Below are 23,877 nucleotides of genomic sequence, written 5' to 3'. Positions count from 1 at the left end.
TAATAGATGTATGTGTATAAAAATACAGAATGGTACACATTTTATGATCAATAGTCTTACTCCTCAGGAGGAATGACTTCTTTCTCCAAATCTTGTTTTTAGTTCTTCTGATATTTCCTTTGATATCTCTAAATAACATACTTTTGATACTCTTTCTTGATTTACTAATTTTAGATATTAACTCTTCTTCTCACAAAGGAGGATTTAGCCCAGTGATACCGCCCCATCTCCATTCTGCCCAGTGTAGTTATATTCTTCCTTTCTGTTCTTCTGTTATTACTTTTCTAACCTTAAGTAGTTTGCTGCTTTACTTATCCTATCAACAGCAGATAGCAGACACTATCTTTTGACTCCCTACTGTTACTGACAGATTGAATTAGTATTCAGAAACATCTCAACAAAGACAATTCCAAGACCAGAGGACTTCACTGGTTAATTCTGCCACCCAGTTAAAGAAAGATTAACACTAATCCTTCTCAAACTCTTTCCAGAGGCCAAAGATGATATTGGATTCAGTGTGGTAGTATTTTGTTGAGGATTTTTGCATTTGTATTCATAATAACATTTTATAATTTTTTGTGATATCTTTGTCTAACTAGTTCTTATGTTGAACATCACTTGTATGCCAGGGTAAATCCCACTTGATCATCATGTATTATCTTTTTAATATGCAAAATCCTCAACAAAAGACTACCATACTGAATTCAACAGCACATAAGAAAATCAGTTGATTAATACTCCACATTAATAGAATAAAGAGGGGCAAAAAAGCACATGATGCACAAAAAGCATTTGACAAATTTAAAAGTCATAATAAAAACACTCAAAAAACTAGGGATCTAGGGAACATGTCTCAGTATTTATGGACTTTTATGAATCCCACAGTTAACATTTTACTCAATGTTGAAAGGTTGAAAGGTTTTTCCCAAAAGATCAGGAACAAGACGAGGTTGCCCACTTTTATCACTTTTACTCAACATTTTACTAGTAGTTCCAGCCAAAACAATTAGGCAGAAACAGAAAAGGCATCCAAATTGGAAAGTAAAAAGTAAAACTATTTGCTGGTGATGTGATCCTATATATAGAAAATGTTAAAGAAACACCCCAGAGCAACTAGAGTTGATAAACAAATTCAGCAAAGGTGCAGTGTTCAAAATCAGTTGTATTTCTATATACCAGCAATGAACCATCAAAAAAAGGACACTTTAAAAATCTATTATGGTGGCATCCAAAATAATAAAATACCTTGGAAAAAAATTAACCAAGAATGGAAAGACTTATAAAGTTAAAACTAGGATACATTGCTGAAAGAAAGAATACCTAAATAAATTAAAGACATCCCTTGTTCATGAATCAGAAGACATAATATTGTGAAGATGACAGTACTTACCAAAGATTCAGTAAAATCCGTACAAAACTCCAATGACCCTTTTTCCAGATATGAAAAAGATAATCCTCAAACTCATGAAATTCCAAAGTGTTCTGAAGAGTCAAAATATCAAAAAAGAAGAATCAAATTTGAGGAATCATACTTCCAGATTTCAGAACTTATTACAAAGTTTCACTAACTAAAGTTTGTGGATCTGGCAAAAGTAGAGACATAGAGACTAATGAAGTAAATAAAGCTGCTTATCTATGGCCAGTTGGTTTTCACCAAAGATGCTGATGTCATTCAATGAGGAAAGAAGAGTTTGTTCAAAAAGTGGTGCCAGAACAACTGGTTATCCACATACACTAGGTATAAAAATTAAATCAAATCAATGACCTAAACAGAAGAGCTAAAACTATAAAATGCTTAGAAGAAAACATAGTGCTAACTTTTCATGAGAGAAATTTTCTATAAAGAAAGCTGAGCGCCGAAGAATGGATACTGTTGAACTGTGGTGTTGGAGAAGAGTCTTGAGAGTCCCTTGGACTGCAAGGAGATCCAACCAGTCCATCCTAAAGGAGGTCAGTCCTGGGTGTTCATTGGAAGGACTGATGTTGAAGCTGAAACTCCAATCCTTTGGCCACCTCATGCGAAGAGCTGACTCATTTGAAAAGACACTGATGCTGGGAAAGATTGACGGCAGGAGGAGAAGGGGACAACAGAGGATGAGATGGTTGGAGGGTATCACTGACTCAATGGACACAAGTTTGGGTAAACTCTGGGAGTTAGTGATGAATAGGGAGGCCTGGCGTGCTGAGGTTTGTAGGGTCGCAAAGAGTTGGACATGACTGAGTGACTGAACTGAACTGAAATTTTCATGACATTGGATTTGTTAATGGAATCTTGACTTCCCTGGTGGCTCAGAGGTTAAAGCGTCTGCCTGCAATGCGGGAGACCTGGGTTTGATCCCTGGGTTGGGAAGATCCCCTGGAGAAGGAAATGGCAACCCACTCCAGTACTCTTGCCTGGAGAATCCCATGGACAGAGGAGCCTGGTAGGCTACAGTCCACAGGGTTGCAAAGAGTCGGACACGACTGAATCGTATGGAATGGAATCTTATATATGACACCAAAAGCATGGATAATGAAAACAGGTAAATTGGATTTCATAACTTTTTTGCATCAAATGACTTTATCAAGGAAGTCAAATGACAATAGAATGGGAGAAAATATTGTAAATCTGATATCTGAATGACTCTAGTATCCAGAGTGTATAAAATGACATCTTAAAAATTGGCACAGGACTTGAATAGATATTTCTCCAAAGTAAATGTGCAAAAGGTCCACAGGCACATGTCAAGATGCTCAGCATCATTAATCACTTGGAAAATGCAAAGCAAAACTATAATGAGATCCCACCTTAATCCACTGAGTTGACCATAATATTAAAAATGGAGAATAACAAGTGTTGATAGAGATGTGGAGAAATTGCAACCTTCAGGCATTGCTGGTGGGGAATGTAAAATGTTGCGGCTGCTGTGAAAAAGTATCGGGGATGTTTTCCAAAAAGTTAAACACAGAATTCTCATATGACCTAGCAACTCTATTCCTAGGTATATACCAAGAAGAATTAAAAACAGGTACTCAAACACTTGGACATGAATATTCATAGCAGCACTGTTTACAATAGCCAAAAGTTGGAAACAACCCAAATGTCCATCAATTGATGAATGGATAAACAAAATTTAGTATTGATATATGCATTCAGGGGACTGTTATTCATCATAAAAATATGAATGAGGTACTGAAACATAGTGCAATGTGGAACGATCTTGAAAACATTAATGCTAAGTGAAGGAAGCCAAACAAAACAGGTCACATATTGTAGGATTTCATTTATATGAAGTATCCAGAATAGAGACAGAAAAACTGGTGTTTTTCATGGGTTGGTCAGAGGGAAGGATGGGGAGCAGTTGCTTTAATTGATATGGGATTTTATTCTGGGGTAATGAAAATTTTTTAGAACTACATAGAGGTTGTGGTTTTACAACACTGTAAATGTACTAAATTCTATTGAATTGTTGCCTTTAAAATGGATAATTTTATGTTATGTAAATTTCACCTTGATTTTTAAAAATCAGCAAAGGACTGAATTGCCACTTCTCCAAGGAGGATATACAGTGACCACAGAGACAGCTGCCCAACATCATTAGTCTTTAAGACCCGTAATGAGATACTAGGATGGCTGTGGGCTTTCCTTGTGGCTCAGATGGTAAAGAATCCACCTGCAGTGCGGGAGACCTGGGTTCGATCCTTGGGTCGGGAAGATCCCTTGGAGAAGGGAAAGGCTACCCCCTCCAGTACTCTGGCATGGAGAATTCCATGGACTGTATAGTCCATGGGGTTGTAAAGGGTCGGACATGACTGAGCGACCTTCACTTTCTTTCACTTTCACTTTCCTGGCTTGCAGATGGTTGCCTTCTCATTGTGTCCTCACGTAGCCTTTCCTCCATACGTGTGCATGCCTGTTGTTACTTTGCATGTCCAAGTTTCCTATTCTTATAAGGGCAGCAGTCAGACTGGACTTGGACCCAAACTTAACTGTCATTTTATTTTAATTACCTCTTCAAAGGCCCTTTCTCCAAATGCAGTCACCTTCTGAGGTACTGGGGCTTAAGGTTTCAACATTTGAATTTGGGTGGAGGGGGGATACAATTCAGACCATAACAGGGAGTGACTGCTTAACAGGTATGGGCTTTCATTTGGAGGTGATGAAACTATTATAGAATTAGGTAACAGTAATGGTTGCACAATATTGTGACTGTACAAGTACCTGAATCACAGACTTTAAAATGGTTATAGTGGTGAATTTTATGTTCTCTGAATTTTACCTCCAAAAAACAGAGCTGGAGAGACCTGTAGATTAAAAGGTCTATCAATCATAATAGTCCTAGAAGTAGAGTTAGGTGCTGAAAATGCCTCTCTGCCCACTTCTATTTAACTTTGTGCCTGAAGTCTCAGTGTAATAAAGCAAGAAATTAAAAGCATATGGATTGGAAAAAATAAATCGATCCCCATTTGCATAAGACATGGTTGTCTGCATAGAAAATCCCAAGGAATTTATAAAGAAATTCTTAGAACTAATAAGTGATTTAAGTGATGTCAACAGGATGCAGCGTCAACACACAAAGGGAATATTTCTATATGCTAGCAATAGAAAATTGGAAACAAATTTTTAGCACAGTAATACAAAAAATGAAACAGGTGTAATATGTATCAAAATCTATCAAATCTACATGCTGAAGACCATAGAATATTGATGAAAGATATCAAAGAAAACCTAGTTAAATGGAAAGACATACCATGTTTATGGACTGGAAGACTCAGCAGATTAATAGTCAAGATTTCAGTTCTCAAAATAATCTATAGATTTAGAGCAATAGTCAAAAGTTCAGCAAGAGTATTTGTAGATACAAACTGATTCTAGTGTTTATATGGAAAGGCAAAGGAAGTTGAAAACCTTCATTTTGAAAAAGAAGAATAAAGTTGGTGGAATCACACTACCCAGCTTTAGGACTTATTATGAAATGATAAGACAGTGTGGTATCGGTTAACAGATAAACACCTAGATTAGTGGAACAGAATTGTGTTAAGAAATAGACCCCTACAAAGATTTTTGACAAAACTGAAGAGCTATTTAGTAGAGAAAGGAGGACAGTTCGACTACCATATACAAAATAAATGTCAATCTAAATCTCATACCAAACAAAAATTTAAAGGAATCATAGGTCCAAACTGAAAACAGTATGGAAGTTTTAGGGGAAAAGATAGAAAATCTATAGAATATTGGGTTCTATTGGGCTTGCCAACAATTTCTTATTCTTGGAACTGAAAGCATTTTCCATGAACTCATTTGCAAGAGAAAAGCAAAGTCACAGATGTAGAAAACAAACTTCTGGTTACCAGGGGGAAAAAGGAGGGTGTAGATAAATTGGGAGATTGGGATTGACATATACATACTACTATATATAAAATAGATAACTAATAAGGATCTACTATACAAAAACTAAGATCATGGCATCTGGTCCCATCACTTCATGGCAAATAGATGGGCAAACAATGAAAACAGTGAGAGACTTTATTTTCTTGGGCTCCAAAATCACTGCAGATGGTGACTGCAGCCATGAAACTAAAAGATGCTTGCTCCTTGGAAGAAAAGTTATGACCAACCTAGAGAGCGTATTAAAAAGCAGAGACATCACTTTGCCAACAAATGTCTGTTTAGTCAAAGCTATGGTTTTTCCAGTAGTCATGTATGAATGTGAGAGAGTTGGACCATAAAGAAAGGTGAGTGCTGAATAATTGATGCTTTTGAACTGTGGTGTTGGAGAAGACTCTTGAGAGTCCCTTGGACTGCAAGGAGATCCAACCCGTCCATCCTAAAGGAAATCAGTCCTGAATATACATGGAAGGACTGATGCTGAAGCTGAAACTCCAATACTTTGGCCCCTGATGCGAAGAACTGACTCATTGGAAAAGACCCTGATGCTGGGAAAGATTGAAGGCAGGAGGAGAAGGGGATGACAGAGGATGAGATGGTTGGATGGTATCATTCAACTGGATGGACATGAGTTTGAGCAAGCTCTGGGAGTTTGTGATGGACAGGGAAGCCTGGCATGCTGCTGTCAGTGGGGTTGCAAAGAGTTGGACATGACTGAGTGACTGAACTGGAAAACTGAAATTGGATACAGCACAGGGAACTCTTCTCAATCAATAGTCTGTAATGACCTATATGGGAAATGAATCTTAAAAAGAGTGGATATCTATATATATTTAACTGATTCAGTTTGCTGTACACCTGAAACTAACACAACATTGTAAATCAACTACAATAATTTTTTTAAAAAACATTTTCCATAAAAGAAATATGTGAACACCTCATCAAAATTAAAAACTCTACAGAATGAAAGAAACTTAATGAAAACAGTAGCTACAGTAGGAAAATATTTCAAATCATTTATATGATGAAAGACTTGTATCTAGAATATACAAAGAACTCCCAAAACTCAACAATAAAAAAGGAAACAACCCAATAAAAAATGGGCAGTAGATATGAGCAGGTACTTCACCAAGAAGTATGTAAGAATGGCAAGTAAGCACATAAAGAGATGAACTGAACATCATTGTTCAGGAAAAGATACTGAACTCTTTAAGTACTGGGGAAGTGAAAATTGAAACTGCAATGAGATACCCCTACATACCTGTTGAGGTCCTTTAATGGACCAGAACCTGGTGATCTGGAGTCAACGATAAGAAAGTAAAAGAGAGAAGGAAGCTGATATTCCTTGATTTATGCAGAAAACCAATAAAGCTCTTGACACAGAGCTTGCACTGCTTCACGTAGGCACCAGGCGCCCCCTCAAGGGGGTGAAGGCACAGTGCACCTTCTCAAGAGTGTCTTAGAAGCCCAGGCAAGAAAGTGAGCTCAGCGGGCTTCTGCACTCCAAAGAATTAGCCTGAGAGAAAGAAAGACAGACGCGGGGACCCAAGCTCTGATGGAGCAAAGGTGTTTTATTCAACATAGTGTGGGTATATATATTGTCTTACAAGGTAGCTATTTTCAGCAAAAATAAAAATCAAAAGTCCAGACTTAGTTATCATAAGGCAATCCATATCAAAGAGAGAGGGTTGTACATAATCACTTTTACCATATGGTTTATAAAAAGAGAGTCATAAATAGTTACTTATCACCGAATGGAAAAACTAACGAAGGAAATGCATGCATTCTCAGCCATGGGAGCAGCTTGCCAACTCCTCTTAATTCCTGAATATTTAGGAATTAATAAGGAACAGAGGATTCATGACAGATCCAAAACAGCACACAGGAAGCCTCCTCTTAAATGCTTCCTGACAGTTCCCCCTATTTTATTATATTTGTAAAAAAGGTCCTGACCAATTGAGTTTGTTTAGTATTAACCACCCTTACAGAAAGGCAATGATAAACAACAAATATAATTACCAAAACAATCACCAAAGTTACAGTTCTAGACCCGATGCTGTGTGTAATACTTTGAAACCATCCTCGTGGGTCTAGCCCAGATAATTGATCAGCTAGTTGTTCAGCTAAAGTTTCCAAGTTAGTGGAAGAGGGCAGACGTTTAGAAAAAGTTTCAAAGATTTCCTTTTGCAGTAATTGTACATTCAGAGAGGCATTATCATGTATATTCTGTAAATGAAATGTGATTTGTTCCCAGTTGTAGGCACTATGATTAAAATGAACAGGAGTAACACAAAAATTGAGTAGCATTCCAATCACATTTTAGCATCACTTGTTTTTCCAAATTTATTAATTGATATCTGACCCATTTGATGGCTGTTTTTAGTTCCTGTATTTCCACTTGAATATCCTCATCCACCTGGGCCTGAGTAGCCCACATATTATGAGCATCTTCAGTCCAATTTTGGATAAAATTATGTGTTTGAATCGAGGTATGTAAAGCAGCACTGGCTATGGCAGCAGTGGTGCAAATAGCTATTAACCCCAAAATGCCAAGAATCAGCCATTCAATGAATTGTTTAGATCATTGGAGCAGTTTAGTAAGTAATCTGGAAGCAAGGCCAGCCATAGGACTTTCTTCCCAGGGTTGTTGAAGATTTATTGGTAACCACAAATTACATTGAGATTGAAGAATCAAAAGGGAATCATTTCTTAAAGAGAGGAGTTAAGACAAGTATATAGTTTGCAATTAATACAAGTTACAGAACATAAAGTCTTATTAAATTATCAATTTCCTATGGCTATAGCAAAAGGAAGTGGGACACAGGCCTGTATAAAATATGATTGATTATAGTGAAAGAAATAGTTACTATGACCATGACTGGTCCCTGTGAAATGTCTGGTCCAAGTTCTAAGTTCTTCAGTGCTCACAGCAAGTTTCCAAATGTCCCATTGTTCAGGCCCACTCTGTTTATTGCGGATGATCCTAGGACGTGGTGGGGCTAATCCACAGGCAAACCACCCAAGAAGTCCTTTGTCATGGTAATGCTCCGTCGTAGTGTCATTAATTTTCCATGCCACTTGAGTAGCATAGTCACACACAGAGCAGTTAACATCTTCTGAGCAGTTAGATAACCACATACCATGGGGTCCCCAATCAACAGTTATATGATTAGCTACAAACATTAATTTTCCTGATTTGGCTTGACATTTGTCCCAACAAACAGGAGTATATGTAAAGTTTTTATAAGTAAACCCTTTGGATAATGTTCTATGTTCTTTCCCTAACTCTTTCCCTAAAGTCTCAGTACCATAAACATGGTTCACAGACAAAGAAAGGGCAGTAAATAATCCAAGCAACATCTGAAAATCCTTTCTGGGAGGCAGGGCGAAAGCCCAAGTTTGTCGGCTGATGTTTATGCATAATTCTGCTGGGCCTATGCACAAAGGAAGGACTTCATAACCTAGAGAAATATTAATTAGTTTTCCTTCTTCTTCAGAGTGTGAGGGCCCTTTAATGTTCCAGGGAGAAGGCATGTGTATAGAGTCATTAGTTGAAACGATTGGTCCTCTCTCTGTCCATTCGACCACCTGTAGTAGAGGGGGGTTGGGTATATAAGCCCAGGAAGTATGATTAATTAGAGCTCGAGCGGGTGAGGCACAGGTCAAGAGACTGAGCATTTCCGGGAGAATGTATTCAGGACTCCGAGGCATTCATTGTTGAGAGACCAAATTTTCAGCTCGATTAGTAAGGGTTTTTATTTGTCCCCAAGTGGAGAGATCATAAGGGTGATGCCACCAAGGGCAGTGCTTCCTGGAGATCTTTAGAGCCACCATGGCCCGTATTGGAATTTCTTCCTCCTGGGGTCCTTGTTGTCCCGTCTCCATTTTGAAGGCCAGGGGCCTCCTTGGGTCAAATCTTCCGAAGAGGAAGCCATGTGAGTTCGTTGGATCCATCTGAGGAAATACAAGCATACCCCTTTCCCTGTAAGATTAGTTTCCCAGATTTCCATTGTTTTGTTGACCCATTGTCTTGGTACCAAATGGGCAGAGGAAGAGAAGTGTCCTTCAATTCCTCGAAATACTTTTCTGCTCTTGTTAAGATATCTCCCTGTGGTAAATTTAAAAAATTTAAAACAAATAAAGCTGTATTAACAATAGTTATAGGTTTAGAAAATATCTTATGTTGGAATCTAGTAAAGTCTGCTTTAGATAAGGAAGACAGTAGTGTTCCTTTGTATTCCCCGTTTTTTAATTGCCATAAAATCTGAGATGACATCATAATTTGAATTTCTCCTTTATAATCTGAATCAATTACTCCAGGGTGAACAGTAATTCCTTTAGAAGTCAAACTAGATTGGCCAAGTAAAAGACTGAAGGTTTGTGGGGACAGGGGTCCAAAAAAGTCCGGTAGGCATTCTAGAGGTGACTGCTTGAGGGTAAAGGAGAAAGTTATTTAGGGCTGGTATATCCACGGCAGCACTGCCAGATGTTGAGGGTTTGAGGGAAAATATGGAATTTGCCCCTGGTTTTTGTTGAAGGTGACCTGGGGGGTCCCTTGCTTGGAGTTTCGCAGAATAGGTTTCCCTTCAGTGTCAAATTTAGACTTAGAATCTGACCCAATGTGTTCCTCTGTGGCAGCGAGGGCAAATTTTTGGAGGTTTTTTATCAGCTTTCTTAGGGAAGTCCCTTTTTAAATGGTTCTTATCTCCACATGTAAAGCATCTTTCATTTCCCTTTCTTAAGGCAGCAACCATTGTTTCAGCTAGCATTTGACTCTTTTGAGTTTCTGATCCTAGATTGCGGCAAGCCTTCAAATAATCAATAATAGTCCCTGTCTCATGAATTGGAGCTATAGCCTTTTGACATTCCTGATTTGCATTTTCATAAGCTAGTAATTTCTCTATTTGCCTTTTGGCTTCTTCTCCAATTAGAGCACGGGAAATAGCAGTTTCTAATCTAGCTAAAAAATCAGCATACGTTTCATTCAGTCAGTCAGTTCAGTCGCTCAGTCGTGCAAGTCTTTGCGACCCCATGAATTGCAGCATGCCAGGCCTCCCTGTCCATCACCAACTCCCAGAGTTTACTCAAACTCACGTCCATCGAGTCAGTGATGCCGTCCAGCCATCTCATCCTCTGTCATCCCCTTCTCCTCCTGCCCCCAATCCCTCCCAGCATCAGGGTCTTTTCTAATGAGTCAACTCTTCGCATGAGGTGGCCAGAGTACTGGAGCTTTAGCATCAGTCCTTCCAGTCAACACCCAGGACTGATCTCCTTCAGAATGGACAGGTTGGATCTCCTTGCAGTCCAAGGGACTCTCAAGAGTCTTCTCTAACACCACAGTTCAAAAGCATCAATTCTTCGGCGCTCAGCTTTCTTCACAGTCCAACTCTCACATCCATGCATGACCACTGGAAAAACCATAGCCTTGACTAGACGGACCTTAGTTGGCAAAGTAACGTCTCTGCTTTTGAATATGCTATCTAGGTTGGTCATAACTTTCCTTAGGCCCCTGCAATATTTTAGCGTAGCTACCTGTAGGTTCCTCTTGAGGAGTAATTTGGTCCCAAGCTTCAAGGGCCACTGTTTTTAATTGTTCATGTAGCAAAGGAGGGTGCTGTATTAGAGCTTCTATAACGTCAAATTGTCCTGTACCAGTTAGCATTTCAAAAGTAATTTGAGTTTGGGGAGCACCAGCTCGAGCATTTCTGTTAGCATGATCTCTGGCTATATCATGATACCACATTATCCACTGAAGATATTCTCCTGGTTTAAGGAAAGCTTTTATTAAAGTTCGCCAATCATGGGGAATAAAATCTCCAGTAGAGGATGTTATAGAATTTAGAAGTGCTTTAGTAAAAGGTGAATGTGGGCCATACATAGTTATAGCTTTTTTAATTTGTTGCATGTGAAAAAGGTTAATACCCTCATAATGAGGTATTATGTGCCTTTGAGCATCAGGATTTCTAAAACCTGCAAAGGTAGGAAACCATCGGTTTCAGAGACTTGTGATTGCAAAGCTAGCAATTCAGAGAGCCTCTGTCATGAAGGAGAGTGAGTAGGTAGCAGATTCTTACAATTAAGAGTATGTGGTAAAAATTTATTATTGTTATTCAGAAAGGTGTTGTCGGTTTTAATGTCAAAAGGTGTCTTAGGGGAGTCGTTACCAGAATCATTAGGTTCTAGCAAGGGAGAGACTTTGGGATTTGTGCCTGCTAGCAGGGGAGGAGTGCTTGGAGTAACCGGGGCAGGGCTTGTAGGAAAATTCTGAAATATTTTATGTTGTTCTAATTGGGCCTTTTGTAAGGTTTCATCATCTAATTCATATTCATGTAATAAGTGTTCTGCCTGTTGCCGAATATTAGGAGGGCTAGGATTACCTTGAAATAGAAAAATCACAGCTTTAATGAGGGCCCATAGGGGCCAAAAATCTATGAGGATATTTTTTCCCTGTCTGGCAGCACATTCAACATTCTCTTTGACCTGGTGCCAAATTTCTAAATCAAAACTACCTTCATCAGGGAACCAAGGGTTACATTCAACCACCGTCTGAAGGCAAGCTTCTGTTTGCTGGCGTGAAACTGAAAGTCCCTGAACTTTAAATAAGTGATGAAGTAAAGTAGCAGAGTGATGGGGCTTTCCAGCCATTTAACCCATGTCTTAGTACTTACCGACCTGAATAGGTCTTCGAGTCACTCTGCCCGAATCTGCCACATGTACCAGGCTCCTGTTCTGGGCGCCACTTGGTGAGGTCCTTTAATGGACCAGAACCTAGTGTTCTGGAGTCAATGATAAGAAAGTAAAAGAGAGAGAAAGAGGCTGATATTCCTTGGTTTATGCAGAAAGCCAATAAAGCTCTTGACACAGAGCTTGCACTGCTTCACATAGGCACCAGGCGCCCTCTCGAGGGGGTGAAGGCACAGTGCACCTTCTCGAGAGGGTCTTAGAAGCCCGGGCAAGAAAGTGAGCTCAGTGGACTTCTGCACTCCAAAGAGTTAGCCTGAGAAAGAGAGAGAGAAAGACAGACGCGGGGACCCAAGCTCTGACGGAGCAAAGGTGTTTTATTCAACATAGTGTGGGTATATATACTGTCTTACAAGGTAGCTATTTTCAGCAAAGATAAAAATCAGAAGTCCAGACTTACAAGTTATCATAAGGCCATCCATATCAAAGAGAGAGGGTTGTAAATAATCACTTTTACCATATGGTTCATAAAAAGGAAGAGGGTCATAAATAGTTACTTATCACCGTATGGAAAAACTAACGAAGTAAATGCATGCATTCTCAGCCGTGGGAGCGGCTTGCCAACTCCTCAATTAATAAAGAACAGAGGATTCATGACAGATCGAAAACAGCACACAGGAAGCCTCCTGTTAAATGCTTCCTGACACATACCCATTAGAGTCACTAAAATAAAACTAACAGTGCCAAATGCTGGCAGGGATGCAGACTAGAATTCTCATGATGCTGGTAGAAGTGCACTATGGTATTGTCACTTTAGAAAACTCTTTGACAGTTTTGTATAAAGTTTAATGTACACTTAATGTGTGACCCAGGAGTCTTACTCCATAGAGAACTGAACACAATTTCACACAAACCCTGTTTGCACATGTGTATGTATGTATGTGTATATATTTAATTTATTCATAATTGCCACAAAGTGGAAGCAACTGAAATTCCTTCAATAGGTGAATTGATTATGAAAGTCTAAGACTTCTGTTGAAGAACTAATCAGCAGTAAAAAGGAATGAACTTAAAAGAAATTTACATTTAATTGCCTGCCCAGGGTCTTAGTTGTAGAATGCAGGATCTTTAGTTACCACATGTGAGATTTAGTTCCCTGACCAGGGATTGAATCCAGGCCCCCTGCATTGTGAGCTCGGAGTCTCAGCCACTGGACCACCAGGGAAGAGTCCCAGGAATGAACTTTTGGTAACAAGCAACAACTTGGAAGAATTTCAGAGTCTGAGTAAAAGAAGTGAGTCTCCAAAGGCTACCTACATTGTGATTGCACTCATATGATAGTCCCATATCAAAATTAAGAAATAGAAAACTTATTCAGTCTAATTATCAAAGTAGAGACTGAAAATTGTGATTAAGGATCTATGATTTTAAAAGACAGTCAGTTTACATGGCTTTACAGCTCAGTTCTAACCTTTGAAGGATGGATGGGTCTAATTCAATTTCTGCATTATCACAGACAATATGAAAAGCTTAAAAGTTCCTCCATTTTTAAAACAGCTAGAATAATTTTAACACCAAAACCTGGTTCGAGATAACATAGAAGAAAACTATTGACCCATCTCATATATAGATGTCAAACTTTAGGAAAAAAAATCAATAAATATAACTGTATTAGGGAACAATCCACAATGACCAAGTTCAGTTTAATCCACATATATAAAGTCCATTCAGCTTCAGGAAATTTCAAGGTAATTCAAGATGTTATATAATTCTTTACATCAACAAACTAAAGGAGAAAAAGCACATGGTTAGATCAATAGATACTGTGGAGACATCTGCTAAAAGTCATCCAACCAGTCCATTCTAAAGGAGATCAGCCCTGGGTGTTCTATGAAAGGAATGATGCTAAAGCTGAAACTCCAGTACTTTGGCCACCTCATGCGAAGAGTTGACTCATTGGAAAAGACTCTGATGCTGGGAGGGATTGGGGACAGGAGGAAAAGAGGACGACAGAGATGAGATGGCTGGATGGCATCACTGACTCAATGGACATAGGTTTGAGTGAACTCCGGGAGTTGGTGATGGACAGGGAGGCCTGGCGTGCTGCAATTCATGGGGTTGCAAAGAGTCGGACACAACTGAGCGACTGAACTGAACTGAATGGAAACTTACCAGATACTTGTAACAACTCTGTTTCCCCTTTTACTAATGAAGAAATGAGCTCCAAGGTTAAAAAACTTGCTTAGAGTCACAGGGCTGGTGTACAGGGTCATTTCAATGTCAAACGTTAATTTTCTCGAGCTTTTTAAAAAATGATCATTTGGCTGCATGTGTCATAGTTGTGGCATATCTTAGTTGAGGCTTTCAGGCTTGGTTGCTTGGTGGCATGTGTGATCTTAGGTGCCCCATTAGTGCAGTAGGGAAGAAAACCTATGACCAGCCTAGACATCAAATTAAAAAGCAAAGACATCACTTTGTCGACAAAGGTCCATCTAGTCAAAGCTATAGTTTTTGCAGTAGTCATGTATGGATGTGAGAGTTGGACCTTAAAGCTGAGCACCAAAGAATTAATGCTTTTGAACTGTGGTGTTAGAGAAGACTCTTGAGAGTTCCTTGGACTGCAAGGAGATCCAACCAGTCCATCTAAAGGAAGTCAATCCTGAATGTTCATTGGAAAGACTGCTGCTGAAGCTGAAGCTCCAGTACTTTGGCCACCTGATGCAAAGAGTTGAGTTATTAGAAAATATCCTGATGCTGGGAAAGATTGAAGGCAGGAGGAGAAGGAGAAGACAAAGGATAAGATGGTTGGATGGCATCACCGACTTGATGGATTTGAGTTTGTGCAAACTCTGGGAGATGGTAAAGGACAGGGAAGCCTGGTGTGTTGCAGTCCCTGGGGTCACAAAGAGTTGGACATGACTGAACAATAACTATGTGTGATCTTAGTTCCCTGACCAGGGATGGAACCTATGCCCCCTGCAGTGGAAGGTGGATTCTTAACTACTAGACTGCCACGGAAATCCCTCAAACATTAATTTTTACCAGTCTGACAGATGAGTTAACAGTATGCCACCAGTAAAGTGGTTTTAGTGAGAGTGCCCATCTCCTGTTTGGCAGTTCTGACTTGCCCATTCATATTCTTTACTTTTCTATATATAGTTATGTGTTCTTTCTTCCTGCTGATTTGCATAATTTCTTTATATGTTCTAGAAATTTCATCTTTTTGTCTGTCACATATGTTGCAAATATTTACTCCCAGGCTGAATTCGTTTATTGTGTCATGTATCAGGCAAAAGCTTTAAAACAATGAATCACTGTTATCCTTCATTTTATTTATGCTTTTTGCTTTTCTTTCAAAGACCTTTCTTTTCATGATGATAAATAATAGTTTTATGTATTTTCTTCCTATATTATGGACCTATAGTTTTGAATAGCCGATTGGATGGCAACATTCTTTCTGACTATAATGAGAATACTTCTGATGTTTCATCATTAAGTATGAGTTTGTTATGATTATGTGGTAAACACCCTCTATTCCTTTATTAAGTTTCTAATTCTAGTTTACTGAGAATTTTCAATAATTGTCTTGAGTTTTATCAAATGCATATTTGTCATTTCCTGAGATAATGAGGAGAGTGAAAAAGTGGGCTTAAAGCTGAACATTCAGAAAACTAAGATCATGGCATCTGGTCCTATCACTTCATGGAAAATAGATGGGGAAACAGTGGAAACAGTTGTCAGACTTTATTTTTCTGGGCTCCCAAATCACTGCAGATGGTGATTGCAGCCATGAAATTAAAAGACACTTACTCCTTGCAAGAAAAGTTATGAACAACCTAGATAGCATATTAAAAACAGAGACATTACTTTGCCAACAAAGGTCCGTCTAGTCAAGGGTATGGTTTTTCCAGTGGTCGTGTATGGATGTGAGAGTTGGACCATAAAGAAAGCTGAGCGCCAAAGAATTGATGCTTTTGAAGTGTGGTGTTGGAGAAGACTCTTGAGAGTCCCTTGGACTGCAAGGAGATCCAACCAGTCCACTTTAAAGGAGATCATTCCTGGGTGTTCTTTGGAAGGACTGATGTTGAAGCTGAAACTCCAGTACTTTGGCCACCTCATGTGAAGAGCTGACTCATTGGAAAAGACTCTGATGCTGGGAGGGATTGGGGGCAGGAGGAGAAGGGGACAACAGAGAATGAGATGGTTGGATGGCATCACTGACTCGATGGACATGAGTTTGAGTGAACTCCGGGAGTTGGTGATGGACAGGGAGGCCTGGCGTGCTACAGTTCATGGGGTCGCAGAGTCGGACACGACTGAGCGACTGAACTGAACTGAACTGAGATGATAATGTGGTTGTTTCCCTTTAAAGTTAGTAAAGGTAATGATTTACATTGAAAGCTTTTAAAACAGTGAACTGTTGTTACATTCCTGAGATAAACCCTACTTTGCCATGATATATTGTTCTTTTAACAAAAGTAGATTCTAGTTGCTAATATTTGGTTTAAGATTGTTATGTGAGGTTAGTCTGCAGTGTTCTTGTGTTGTACTTCTCTGGTTTTGGTATCAGGATTATTAGGTTATAAAATAAGTTGGATTTTTTTCTCTTTGGAAAGACTGCATAGCACAATAAGAACATGGCTGTACAGTCAGATGCTTTGGGTGGAATCTTGATTTTCTGCTATCTTGATGTCTAACATTATAGGTTACTTTCACCTATTTTTGAACCATATGTAAATAAAGCCATATAATATGTACTCTTTTGAGTCTAGTTTCTCTCAATCAGTATTATGTTTGTTAGGTTCATCCATGTGGTTACATGAAGCAACGATTTAGTAATTCTCATTGCTGTATAGTGTTCCACTGTGTGAATATACCATACTTTGTTTATTCATTCTTTTATTGAGAGATAATTTCAGGTTTTAAAAGGCTTTTACAAAAATAAAAGGCTTTTACAAATTATGCTGCTATGAATATTCTTGTGAACAGATATACATTTACTGTATATTTCTGTTGGGTACATATCTAGGAGTGGAATGCATATGTATATATTTATATATTCAGCTTTAGTAGATAATGCAACAGTTTTCCCAAAGTGTCTTTATTGCTTTTCACTCCTAACACCAATGTTGGAGAGTTGCTTCCTGCACATTCCTGCTAATACTCAGTAACATCTGTCTTGTTCGTTTTTGCCATTCTGGTAGAGTATTGCACTGTGGCTTTATTTTGCATTTTGTTGGTCACTTGTAAAGTTGAAAACTTTCTTTTTTTTTTAGTTCTAGCATTTTATTATTATATGAACAGCATCTGTCTTACACACATATGTGGGCTTCCCTGGTGGCTCAGCTGGTAAAGAATCTGCCTGCAATGCGGGAGACCTGAGTTCAATCCCTGGGTTAGGAAGATCCCCTGGAGAAGGGAACAGCTACCGACTCCAGTATTCCAGCCTGGAGGATTCCATGGAATATAGTCTACGGGGTCACAAAGGGTCGAATGTGACTGAGTGACTTTCACTATACACATATATAGCCCTTGAATTAAACTCTGTGTTCACATCCCCCAAATAGATTAAGCCCTATGTTCCTAACCCCAAAATTAAAGTCAAATAATTAGGATGTTTTTGTTCAGGTCCATAACATGTGATAACAATTTATTAGGTTGTGTTAGTTAAAATTACATTTGGTTGAGAACCAAGTAAATTTTTAAAAAAATAATGCCTTTACCAAAGTTAAAGTTTAAATCTCCATCATGGGAAAAAAAGTAAACAAGTTGACTGTTTTACCTAGGTAAATGTGTACTCAGTCACTCAGTCGTGTCTGACTCTTTGCGACCCCATGGACTACACAGCGTGCAAGGCTCCTCTGTCCATAGGCTTTCCCAGGCAAGAATACTGGAGTGGGTTGCCATTTCCTTCTCCAGGGGATCTTCCCGACCCAGGGATCGAACCCATGTCTCCTGTGTCTCCTGCACTGGCAGGCAGATTCTTTACCACTGAGCCACCTGGGAAGCCTGAAATATGAATTAACTATCAGCGCAGTCAAGGAATAGACATATCCAACACTTCTGAAGTTTCCTTCTGTTGTTTTTGTTTTGTTTCATTTAATTTTGTTTTCATGGTAAGAAGACAGCATGAGAGCTACTACCTTCAACAAAATTTGAAATTCACAATACTGTATGTCCACTGAATAACTACGCCTCTTTCCCCTACCCACATCCACTGGCAACCAGTATTGTATGCTCTGCTTAGACTATCTTAGATTCCTTATATAAGTGGAATCATGAAGTATCTGGCTTTCTGTGATGGCCTGTTCAATTGGGTACAATGTCCTCCATATTCATCCACGTTGTTGCAAATTGTAGGATTTCCTTGTTTTTTTAATATTGAATGATATTCCTACACACACACACACACACACATATATATATTACACTTTATAATATGTATGCATATGACAGTTTTATCATTCATCTAGATAAAACTTGGGTTGTCTCCATATCTTGTTTATTGTGAGTAATGCTGCAGTGATCATGAGAGTCCAGATATCTCTGAGATCCTGGTTTCATTTCCTTTGTATATATGCCCAAGAGTGTAATTGCTGGATTATATGGTAGCTCTTTCCTTTTCTCCTTTGCTTTTCGCTTCTCTTCTTTTCACAGCTATTTGTAAGGCCTCCCCAGACAGCCATTTTGCTTTTTTGCATTTCTTTTCCATGGGGATGGTCTTGATCCCTATCTCCTGTACAGTGTCACGAACCTCATTCCATAGTTCATCAGGCAGTCTATCTATCAGATCTAGGCCCTTAAATTTATTTCTCACTTCTACTGTATAATCATAAGGGATTTGATTTAGGTCATACCTGAATGGTCTAGCGGTTTTCCCTACTTTCTTCAATTTAAGTCTGAATTTGAAATAGATGGGGAAACAGTGGAAACAGTGTCAGACTTTATTTTTTTGGGCTCCAAAATCACTGCAGATGGTGATTGCAGCCATGAAATTAAAAGACGCTTACTCCTTGCAAGAAAAGTTATGAACAACCTAGATAGCATATTCAAAAGCAGAGATGTTACTTTCCCGACTAAGGCCCATCTAGTCAAGGCTATGGTTTTTCCAGTAGTCATGTATGGATGTGAGAGTTGGACTGTGAAGAAGGCTGAGTGCTGAAGAATTGATGCTTTTGAAGTGTGGTGTTGGAGAAGACTCTTGAGAGTCCCTTGGACTGCAAGGAGATCCAACCAGTCCATTCTAAAGGAGATCAGCCCTGGGATTTCTTTGGAAGGAATGATGCTAAAGCTGAAACTCCAATACTTTGGCCACGTCATGCGAAGAGTTGACTCATTGGAAAAGACTTTGATGCTGGGAGGGATTGGGGGCAGGAGGAGAAGGGGATGACAGAGGATGAGATGGCTGCATGGCATCACTGACTCGATGGACGTGAGTCTGAGTGAACTCCGGGAGTTGGTGATGGACAGGGAGGCTTGGCGTGCTGCGATTCATGGGGTCGCAAAGAGTTGGACATGACTGAGCGACTGAACTGAACTGATGGTATCTCTGTTTTCAGTTTTTTGAGAAACCGCCATACTGTTTTTCCCAACAATGGCACACAAGGGTTTATTCTAATTTCTCCAACTCACTGCCAGCACTTACCTTTTTTAATATTAGTCATCCTAACAGATGTGAGGCAATATCTTGTAGTTTTCATTTGCATTCCCTGATGAATAGATAAATTAATTACCTTACACCTGGTGGACTTTTGTATGTCTGGAGATTTCTGTCCAAGTCCTTTTTCAATTTTTAATTGGATGTGTGTGTATGCTCAGACGCCTACTCATGTCTCTTGGCGACCCCATGCACTATGGCCCTCCAGGCTACTCTGTCCGTGGGGTTTCCCAGGCAAGAATACTGGAGTGGGTTGCTATTTCCTTCTCCAGGGGATTTTCCCAACCCAGGGATCGAACCCACAGCTCCTCCATCGGCAGGTGGAATCTTTACCACTGAGTCACTTGGGAAGTTAATTGGATGACTTTTATTTTTGCTTTAAAGTTGTAGGAGTTCATTTTTTATTAGTTTTTATTAGAGTATAGTTGACTTACAATATTGTGTTAGTTTCTGCTGTATAGCAAAGTGAATCAGTTATACATATACATATATCCACTCCGTTTTAGATTCTTTTCCCATACTATATGGCTTATTACAGAGTATTCAGTAGAGTTCCCTGTGGTATGCAGTAGGTGCTTATTGATTATGTATTTTACACATAATAGTGTGTATATGTTAATTCCAGTCTCCCAACTTATTCCCCCCACCCCCAGCACCACCCACTTTCCCCCTGGTAATCGTTGTTTGTTTTCTACATCTGTGACTCTGTTTCTGTTTAGGAATTCCTTATATATTTTGGGTATTAACTCTTTAGGAGATATGTGGCTTGCAAATTTTTTTAAAATTTTTATTGCAGGGTGTTTGCTTTACATGTTGGGATGGTTTCACTTGCAAATATTTGATGCCAGTTCTTAATTTTAAATACATATCATTTCCCCCCACTTTGGAGCTCTTTGTATGCTGTTTAAGAAAATTTCTCCTACCTAAAGTTCATTTGGATGTTGTACTTTATACCTCGAAGTTTTATTTTTTCACCTTTCACATTTAGATCTATAACATCTGGATTTTATTTTTGTCTATGGTCTGAAGCTGGGGGAAAGATCAACTTTTTTCACATCATGTTCAGTCAGAATTGTTTATTGAAAAGACCATTTCTTTGTCATCAGTCATGCATTCATTTATGAGTTCATGTTACTGAATTCTTGGTTCTATTTGTCTCTCCTTGTGCCAGTACTACACTGTCTTGATTACTGTAGCTTTACAACATGTCTTGCATTTGATAATATATGAATCTTCCTACTGTGTACTTTTAAATGTTGCCTCAGCTATTCTTAGTCCTTTGCATTTCTACATAAATCGCAGAATTTAGCTTCTCAATATCCCCAGGAAAAAGACCTGCTGGGATGCTGATTAAAATTGCCTAAATATATATAGCTCAATTCAGGGAAACCTGACATTTTTGAAGTGAGGTCTTCCACTCCATGAGCGTGTTATATCCCTCCTTTTGTGTGGGTATTCAGTTCCTCTCAGTAATATAATTTTCAGTATAGAGGCCTTGCTTGGATGTATTATTGCACATCCTTTGTTGGGTGTATTCCTAGCTATTTGATGTTTGTTTTAAAACTACTGTAAAGCTATCATAAATGGCATCATTTTAAAAAGCTTATTTTCTACTTTTTGGCTAGTATATATGAATTCAGTGGATTTTTGTAAGTTGGTCTTGTGCCCAGTGACCAACTTAAATTTACTTGTTAATTCTAATTGTGTGTGTGTGTGTGTGTGTACAGCTCAGTCATGTCCAACTCTTTGCAACCCCATGGGCTGTAGCCCACTAGGCTCCCTCTGTCTATAGGATTTTCCAGGCAAGAATACCGAAGTGGTTTGCCATTTCCTTCTCCATGGGATTTTCCCAACCCAGGGATTGAACCCAAGTCTCCTGCATCTTCTGCATTGGCAGGCAGCTTCTTTACCACTGGCACCACCTGGGAAGCCTTTTGTATACTTTTCTACACACACAATCAGATCATTTGTGAATAATCACATTTTCTTTCTTCCTTATCTATATGCCTTTTCTTTATTTTTTATTGCCTTACTAAATTTGCTAGAGCTTTCAGGGATAGTATTAGGCAGCCTTGTTTATTCTCACATTCAGGGAAATGGGTTTTAATAATTTACCAGTAAGTGTGATGCTTGCTGTAGATTTTCAACAGATACTCATTATCTGTTTAAGAGAATTCTTCTCTTAGCTATACCATGAAAGTTAAAGTCACTCAGTTGTGTCCGACTCTTTGTGACCCCATGAACTGTATAGTCTATGGAATTCTTCAGGCCAGAATACTGGAGTGGGTAGCTGTTCCCTTCTCCAGCAGATCTTCCCAACCCAGGGATCGAACCCAGGTCTCCTGCATTGCAGGTGGATTCTTTACCAGCTTGAGCCACAAGGGAATCCCCCACTATACCTTAGCTATATATATTTTTTATCATTGTAATAGTTGTATGTGCTGGCACAGGCTACATCAGACTGGAATTTCTCTTTATTAATCACCTCATCCCATCTGAGGGTGTAGATTTTTCCCTTACTATTTAAATTATATTTATTTATTTTTGGCTGCACTGGGGATTAGGCTTTCTCTCATTGCGGCAAGCAGGGGCTACTCTTTGAATGCAGTGTGCGTGGTTTCTCTCATTGCAGAGCAGGGGTTCTAGGCTCTCAGGCTTCAGTATTTGCAAGACATGGGCTCAGCAATTGTAGCTCACAGACTCTAGAGCACAAGGCTCCATAGTTATGGCACACAGGCTTATTTGCTCCACAGCACATGGCATCTTGAGGAGGGTGACTGTCAATCTCAGGGTCTTCCCTGTAGCTCAAATGGTAAATAATCTGCCTGTGATGCAGGAGACCCAGATTCAATCCCTGGGTCAGGAAGATCCCCTGGAGGAGAGAATGGCCACCCACTCCAGTATTCTGGCCTGGAGAATCCCATGGACAGAGGAGCCTGGCAGCCTATAGTCGGTGGGCTTGCAAAGAGCTGGACATGACCAAGTGACTAACCCTATGTGGGATCTTCCCGAATCAAGGATCGAACCTGTGTGTCCTACATTGGCAGGTGGATTCTTTACCGCTGAGTCACCAGCGAAGCCCTTCCTCACTATTTAAATCTCTTTGTTTTTTTTCCCCCGGGGTTTCTCTGAGTCAATTATGGTAATTTATATTTCCTAGAAAATTGTCCATTCCATCTAACTTTTCCATTTTCTTGGCTTGAGGAAATATACATATTTAAAAAATATTTTTATTTAAAATATTTTATTTATATTTATTTTATTAAATAAACATTTAATAAAAAAACGTTTATTTTTCAAACGTTTCATTTTCTTTGTAGCATTTATCACTGTGCTTTGCTGTGGCTTCAGTCATGTCTGACTCTGTGTGACCCCATGGACTGTAGCCTGCCAGGCGCCTCTGTCCATGGGACTCTGCAGGCAAGAATACTGGAGTAGGTTGCCATGCTGGCATTAGGTTCTCTTGATCAACTCAATTTCTTTCTTTTTTAAAAAATATTCTGTTTTTCTCTTCAGCAGTTTCTTCATTTTATTTTCTGGATGTTTTATTATTGCTGTGTTGTTCTTCTTATTTTTATCTTATTCTAAATTCTTGAGGTGAAAACTAAGTTTTTTTTCTGTCTCCCTTGTTTTCTGATAAATACATTTAAGGCCGTAAATTTTCCTCCTCACTTGTCTCCATTACAAAGGTTTTGTTGTATGGTAGTTCCAGTGAGGTTTTTTAACTTCTAACTCATTTTGTTTTCTGGTTTTATTACCTCTTCAACTTGAGAGTTATTTAGAAATACATTTAAAAATTTCCAGGTGTGTGGATCTGCACTGGAGTTTGAGGGGATATTTTTTCTTCTTATGTTAAGTTTTAACAGTATGTGATGGTAGCTGTCCCCTGTGTGATATGAGCATTATGGAAGTTTTTTGGTTATTTCCTTTGTTACCTAGAACAGGGATCTACAAAATATAGCTTGTAGGCCACACGGGCCTGGTGCCTATTTTGGAAATCAAGGTTTCTTGGAATACAAACATGCCCATTTGTTTACATACTACCCATGTTGCATGCTGTGGCCCATGGGGTTGTGAAGAGTCAGACACGACTGAGTGACTGAACTGATGACTAATTTCCAGTTAACAACTGGAAAGCTGAATGGTTGTAACAGAGACCTTGGGGTCCACA

The 23,877-nt window shown here is 39.1% G+C and overlaps 1 protein-coding gene across 1 annotated transcript in view; it reads left to right on the top strand.

The window, feature by feature from the left end:
- Window positions 1-23,877, top strand: part of BRCC3 (BRCA1/BRCA2-containing complex subunit 3) — a 75,858-nt gene that overhangs the window by 18,771 nt on the left and 33,210 nt on the right. The window lies entirely within an intron of this gene.

The sequence above is a fragment of the Capricornis sumatraensis genome, chromosome X, assembly GCF_032405125.1.
Source record: "Capricornis sumatraensis isolate serow.1 chromosome X, serow.2, whole genome shotgun sequence".
NCBI lineage: Eukaryota > Metazoa > Chordata > Mammalia > Artiodactyla > Bovidae > Capricornis > Capricornis sumatraensis.
This window is presented reverse-complemented; position numbering and strand designations above follow the sequence as displayed.